Source organism: Zalophus californianus, chromosome 2 (assembly GCF_009762305.2).
Source record: "Zalophus californianus isolate mZalCal1 chromosome 2, mZalCal1.pri.v2, whole genome shotgun sequence".
Classification (NCBI taxonomy): domain Eukaryota; kingdom Metazoa; phylum Chordata; class Mammalia; order Carnivora; family Otariidae; genus Zalophus; species Zalophus californianus.
This window is the reverse complement of record NC_045596.1, coordinates 148,539,711-148,547,357: the sequence shown is the minus strand read 5'-3', so window position 1 is coordinate 148,547,357 and position 7,647 is coordinate 148,539,711.

Sequence of the window (7,647 nt, the reverse complement as noted above, 5' to 3'; positions counted from 1 at the left end):
AAAGGAAATTACTCACAGTCTCCTTAGGGCTTAATATAATCAGCTCTCGTATGGGATAACGTCTTAGGTGAATCATGAAAAAGAGGCACAAATTTCTCCATAAGTATTTCAGGGAGGATTAGAATGAGCTTGCTTAGTCCCTGAGCTAAAGAACTTCAATCACAGGAATCTACAAATATGTGTATCCTTCCTTAACACATATGTGCAGATATTTATAATAAAAGATGAGGAAAAGTTTGTTATAGCATACTTAAACACTGAGCACATAAATATATCAATATTCTTTTTTTCAAAGATTTTATTTATTTATTTATTTGAGAGAGAGAGAGAGAGCATGAGAGGGGGGAGGGTCAGAAGGAGAAGCAGACTCCCTGCTGAGCACGGAGCCTGATGTGGGACTCGATCCCGGGACTCCAGGATCATGACCTGAGCAGAAGGCAGTCGCTTAACCAACTGAGCCACCCAGGCACCCTATATTAATATTCTTTCTTCCACAGAGGGATGAAAGGTACAGCATAGGGAATATGTTCAATGGTATTTATAACAGTGTTCCCTGGTGACAGATGTGAGCTGTGCTTGTGGTGAGCATAACATAAGGTAATGGATTTGTGAATCACTATTCTGTACACCTGAAACTAGTAACATTGCATGTCAATTATATATATATATATAATTTTTAAAAATTTCCTTTTCCCATAAGAAGGAAGAATATCACATGAATGGTAAGCAGAGAAGGACTGGAGGCTTTCCCTTTCCACATGACAAATTCCACAGAACACTTAATTTATAACCTTCTATTTAAGTTTCGGACCTATTGATGATGATTTTCTATCTTAGAAACACACCTCAAAATAAGCAGGATCTAATTTAAGATTCATGCTACACAAGATGCCACAACATTCTCAATTTAGAAAAGTGAAAAACAAAACTGTTGGACTTCTGCAGAAATTACTTAATTTTAATTTTAAAATACTTCCAAAATCAAAAGCTAATGTTTTCTGTATTTTATGTTGACACTGTACATTTAAATTATATTCTTTCCAAGACTCCTGCAAATAATTGGCTTTGGAGCACATGATACTTTTTTTTTTAAACACAAGAAACAAAGAAACCCAAGAAAACAGCAACTTTTCCTGTTTGCTTTCCATGCACTCAAGATGTGTATCATCTTTTATTGAGTATGATATTGTGTAAGGCCTATTTCTAATGCTATGTTTCAATAACTGATTTTGATATCTATCAAAAAGCATGACAAAAAGTGAATAAATTAATCCTTGGAATTTTCAAAATAATTGAAACTAAATGCCATAGTAAGAACATTTTTTTAAGAAAGAATTGTATGTAGAAATGAATCCTCCAATTTTGTCCTTTTTATTAGTATAGAGAGTTCATTGATTATAAGGGATATCAGTATGAAGGCAAGCTACTTGCCAGAACTATGGAACTAAAAATATAGGCTGACTTACAAATTTAAAAAAAAAATCTTGCTTTACAAAATATTTGAAAAACAAATGACTTGGAAATAAGAAAGAAAATGAGGTAACCCCACCTACGATGCAGTCTTTGTTCCCAATTTAATGATTTACCTTTGTGATCACACGGTATTGCCGTCACGCCTGGTAAGCCTTGTCTGGGTACACAGCTAGCTTTCTATGGGATTTACTTCTTTCACTTACAGGTTTAAAATATTTACTTCTGATCTAACTTGTTTATAATGTAAAGTCAACTGAATTTGTTTTCTTTAAGGTTTGATCTTCAAGGGTTTATGGGGAGATTCAGTCAGGGAATAGAGAACAGAGAGGCTGGTTACTCACCAGAATAAGACGTGTCAATGGCTCATGAACTAAGTCATCAGTGCAAATAACTCCATGCCTGACATACTATTAGGGCTCAGTAACTATTTGTTGAATGAGTATAGGTACTCTGCTGGAAATACATACATAACCACACACACACACACACACACACACACACACACACACAACCACACACATATATATACCCACACTACGTTTCCTAGGACTGGTTAAAATGCAGTGTTTCGATCAGTTGGGAGAACCCCAGAAGAGCCAGGCTTTCATTTCAGAATAGCACCCACTAATACCTGAATGTTAGCAAGTGAAATGCTCAGCATTCTCTCTTTGTGCCTTCACAGTTTACAGAGACACATACACTAAATGTATTTTAAAAAGAGGCCCCCCCAAATGTGAGAATATTGTTTCATAAAACAGGAATCGTGGGAAAATATCTAGTCTTTTATACCAAGGAAGCTTTTTGATGATGAGATCTGGCAATGGGGATATTGAGTTCACCTTAAGGAAATTTGTATCACTATTTTGCATCCCTAAATGTAGACAAAGGGAAATTTCCCTGTTGGCTGTGGCCTAAGTAATTTTTTAAGAGAGTGATCAATAAAAAAAATATGTAAAACACCTGACCAGTACTCCTCAAAACTCTCACAGTCATCAAAAACAAGGAAATTCTAAGACACTGTCACAGCCAAGAGAAGCCTAAACTGACATGACAGTTAAACGTAATGTAATATCTTAGATGAGATCCTGGACCAGAAAAAGGGCATTAGGTTAAAAGCTAAGACAATCTGCATACCAGAGATTTTATGAATAACTATGGACAGTATTGGCATATTGGCTATAACAAATGTACCATATTAATGTAAGGTGTTAATAATAGGGGAAACTGGGTGCAGAGTATAGGGAAACTCTCTGTACTATCACCATCTTCCTGTAAATCTAAAACTGTTTGAAAAAATGAAATTTATTTAAAAAAATTGTGCAACTGTTTTATATATATATATGCATATATGACACTATAGCAAACTATGCATCCAAAATCTTACTTATGTGACATTCAATTCATATAACACACACACACACACACACACACACACACATGCGTGCACACACCAGGGCTGTGAGATGCTTGGGTTAGAGAATGCCTACTTGTTTCCGAGGGTATGAGAGAAGTTGCTTTTTAAACCCTAAGACTTTTTATTAACAAAAGAATGGCTTGTAATTTTTCTTCAACATACAGTTCACTGAGACTGGAGGAGCTGTTGTTTTATAATCACAGAAAACTGCACAAAGGCTCAGTCACCTGTGCCTTGTGAGACTTCTCTGCAAGCAAGAGATACCATGAAATGCCCAGGACTGGGGAGAAATTTCACAAGAACTGTTACTCCATGCATGTCAGTGGGAGTTAAGGAGAGTAGGAGAAGAAAAAAACTCTTTTCCCTCTATCCATTTTAGGCTTATTGACTGGGGATCTGTAAATTGGTTCTGACAAGGAGAAATTAGTAAGAGAAGAACAAGAAGTTTATGATCACATGTATTGTACATACACTTGGGAGCACCCAGTGAGGAGTAACTTACAGGGGCAGTTAGGACGGGGTTTATGCGACACCTTAACAAAAGAATAGTCATATTGTAGGGAAGCAGCAAGACAAAAGAAAAAGACTTTGAACTTCTAGGGGTAGCAAATTGTGGAAAAGCAAATATATGGGAAAGTAATAAGAGAAAAGGTATGGTGTTGGCAAAGTGTTGTGTTTTTGCATCTGGTGCTGCCTCTGGGCTCCCAAGGGTCTGGAGTTGTCTTCGGTGGTTAACTTCTGTTCTTCCCGGTAGAAAGGAAGAGAGGACACCTTTATAAGTTTACGTCTTGTTTTTGGGCAAATAAAGGACAGAGTTTTTCTTATGTCTACTTGTTCTCAGTTGCCTTCAGCTCAAAATAATCCTTGTGCCAAAGGGGCATATTTTAGGTGGCATGTTCTGCTACCCTTCAAGGCTTCTTCAGTATTGTAATTCAGGAAATGTATTTCTTTATTTTATTAAGGTCTTTGAATGGATTTAAAAAAGGCATTTTATTGTGTAAGTGTTCAATTCATATGTTTTGGATTTAAATGAAGAGAGAAATGTGAGAGTTTTTTTCCCCCCAAAACTTGGCCACGAAAATAATTTTACAATATCATTAACCCTAAGAGGCTTGTATGAGTTTTCTTTTTCGTATGTATTTAAGGATTGAAAAAAAAAAAAAAACAGTAATAAAACAAGGCCTCTCCTGATTGGCATATGTACTATGGAAGAGCAGATGTTACAATGTACCCTGAGGATAAAAGAAGCTGCCAAAGTTGAACACATCAGTTTTAACAACCCTGGAACTCATTTTTGCCAAATGTTTTAAGTACAGGAAATGACTTGAGCTACTCTGTATTTCTTTTTATTTAAGGCATGACTAAAGGTTGAGTCTTTCAGAAGATCTGAGGCAAATAGTCAATTAGAGCTCTACCCATCATCTGCAAATTTCTCTCTGAGATTACTATGCCCAGTAACCCAAAGTTATGACTTCAATTACCGAAGGTAATTGGTTGATGATAAGACCCCCTCATGCTTCAACTGCAAAAGTTATTTGCAGTGATCCAGACTATATGGTCTAATTTATAGGGTATGAATAAGCAATTAGGGAAAACATAAAAAAAAAATGTATATATCTCAATATGATACTTAGTTTCACATATTTCATTCTCTGGATTATAAACCTCATATTTATGCTTTCATCCAAAAAATATTTATTGAGTGTTTTTTATCCAATTCACATTTATAATTATAAATACCTCAAAATTCTAAAAGGGCATGGAATTAAAAAAAAACCCTCCAATAATCCAGAATCATTTTAATTTACTCATTTTATCAGAATAGAAATTTGCCCAAAGGAAAAATCAACAAGATTTTTGGACAAATATTGTATATCTATGCACATATATCTATGTTTGAACAAGTAAACCATCCTGACGGTTTATTCTGGCCTAGAACTGAAGGTCATATGTTTAGTTTCAGTGTGTGACAGATAACTTTCTTTTACAGTCCCTGACAACACCCTTAATTCCAGCCATATTGGTCACAAATTTATTATCGCTGACGGAAGAACAACTCAAAGTACAAGCAGATTGGGCCAGTAACATCATTTTTCCCATGTGAATAGCAGCTCTTTTAAAATGTGCTCACTTATATCTTATTTGTTGTGAACCCAGATTATATTACCAATATAATCCTATATCATATAAATAATATATGGAAGGGGTGGTTTTCAAGTGGTTATATATGAAATGTATTTAGAGTAAATGGCTTCAGCAATTAGAAAAACAAAGAAACTCAAGAAAGATGACTCCTTTGTTCTGGCAAAACCTTACCCATTTCTCAGAACACAGCTAAGAAATCACTTCCTCTGGGAAGCTTAACTAAATTTCCTTCCATTTGCTCCCATCTATAGATAATTTGCTTGTTTTTTTTTCTATTGTGCTATATATATGTTTTATGCGGGGCTTGAACTCACGACCCCGAGATCGAGACCTGAGCTGAAATTAAGAGTTGGACACTTAACTGACCCAGCCACCCAGGTACCACTACCTTTATGTGTGTGAGGGTTTTTTTTTTTTAAAGATTTTATTCATTTATTTGAGAGAGAGAGAGCACAAGCAGGGGGAGCAGCAGAGAGAGAGGGAGAAGCAGACTCCCCACCCAGCAAGGAGTCTGACGTGGGGCTCGATCCCAGTACCCTGGGATCATGAGCCGAGCGGAAGGCAGCCACTTAACTAACTGAGCCACCTGAAAGCCCCCCTTCATGTGTTTTTAATAAGACTCCTGTACTTTATCCCCACCTATTGTATTTTATTTATTTACATATATGCTCACTGTATTAGATCATGAGCTCATTATATGGAGAAATTCTTATTTCTTCAGCTTCCAGCTTAATGCTTTGTACATGGAAAGCATTCATTGAAAATGTGTTTACGCCTATCAGTACGTGAAAGAAGCCAGTTTGATAAGTTTACATATTGTATGATCCCAAATACACAACATTCTAGAAAAGGCAAAACTTTAGAGATAATAAAAAGATCAATGGTTGCTAGGCATTTGGGTGGAGTCAGGGGAGGAATTAATAAGTGTAGCACAGGAGATTTTTAGGGCAATGAGACTATTCTCTATGACATTATAGTGGTGGGTATATGACATGCATTTGTCAAAACACATAGAATTGTTCCATACAAAGAATGAGCCCAGTGGAAACTATGGCCCTCAGTTAATAATAATAGATCAATACTGGAACATCAATTGTAACAAATGTATCACACTAATGCAAGGTAATAAAAAGAGAAATGTGCAAGCTAGATGAGGGGAAGGGTGCATAGGAACTCTGTGCTTTCTGCTCAATTTTTCTATAAACCTAAAAACTATCCTAAAATTAAGGTCTATTTACTTAATAAGGTGTCGAAAAACAGAATGTTTGGGGGTCATACAATTTTGTCTCCAGGTTAATTTTTTTCTCAACTGCAGTAGAGTTAAAAAAAAAAAAAAAAACTCTAACGTCAGCATATTAAGATTAATTTGGCCAAGCTGTAGTTTGAATTTCTCAGATTCTTTACATTGCTGACACACTGCCAATAATTATTACTTGGCAAGGCAAGTATCTCCTTAAGGAATCTTCCCTGGATCTAAACATGCTATTCTAGTTGTCAGCAGCCATATACCCTCTATCTGCTAATGTTTAGAGTACATGTGCATACAAAGGGCAGGTTTCATGTTTAGTAAGAGTAGTAGTAATTATTTGAGAATTCTGCGTGGAATTTTATCACATTAATTTCTTACACTAATAAATTGTATTCAAGTAGTATACTTTATTTTTATTTTATTTTATTTATTTTATTTTAAAGGAGAGGGAGGGAGAGATTCTTTCTTAAGTGGGCTTCACGCCTACCGCAGAGACTGTCGCAGCATTCCATCTCATGAGATCATGACTTGAGCCAAAATCAAGAGAGTCCCACGCTTAACCGACTGAACCACCCAGGCACCCCTCAAATAGTGTACTTTAATCTCAAATCTGTAAGCCTAGTCTAGCTCCTCTTTCAAAACAAAGCTTTAAAATATTGCCCCAATATACACTTTCAGTTCTTATGTACCCAATGCTATGAAACTCAAACTGACACAATTAAATCATTAAAGATTATAATTCATCTAGAATCTCTTATCCTTCCAACAAATGCTTTTTTTTTAAGCAGGTTTTTCCATTTACTATCTTTTTTACCACCCTCCCCCTTTTCTTGCCCTATATTCTAATCTAAGTGATCTATCGTCAGCTGGCCAACAAATGCTTTTTAACTACACAGGGACCATCAGGCCATGTGTGAAGAGCTGGGAATGTAACAGAATATTCTTCTTATTAAGAAGAATATTATATATGCTTCTATATATATAATTCACACTCTCTTGAGTAAAAGGGACGAAGGAACAGAGAATTATAATACAGTGCAATTATTTCCACAGCAATGGGTAAGTTTAAGATTATTGGTTAAATAGAATTGTTCACAAATCTATTGCTTTTATTGTCAGTCTGAAGATATTGTGGAGTTAAAATAGACTGGGAGGGAAAAATGATTAGAAAAGGAAAGACAAGGTGAAGGAAGACTAAGGCTATCACCATGGTCTCTGATTTGGGAAAGTGAAGAGATGGTGCCACAATTCACAGAGATGCAGAGCATGAGACAAGGACATGATTCTGTGGGCAGTTGGACAGAAGGGGAGATTGACAAGTATGGATAGAACTTTAGGTTCAAGAACCGGGCTTTAGATTTAAGAA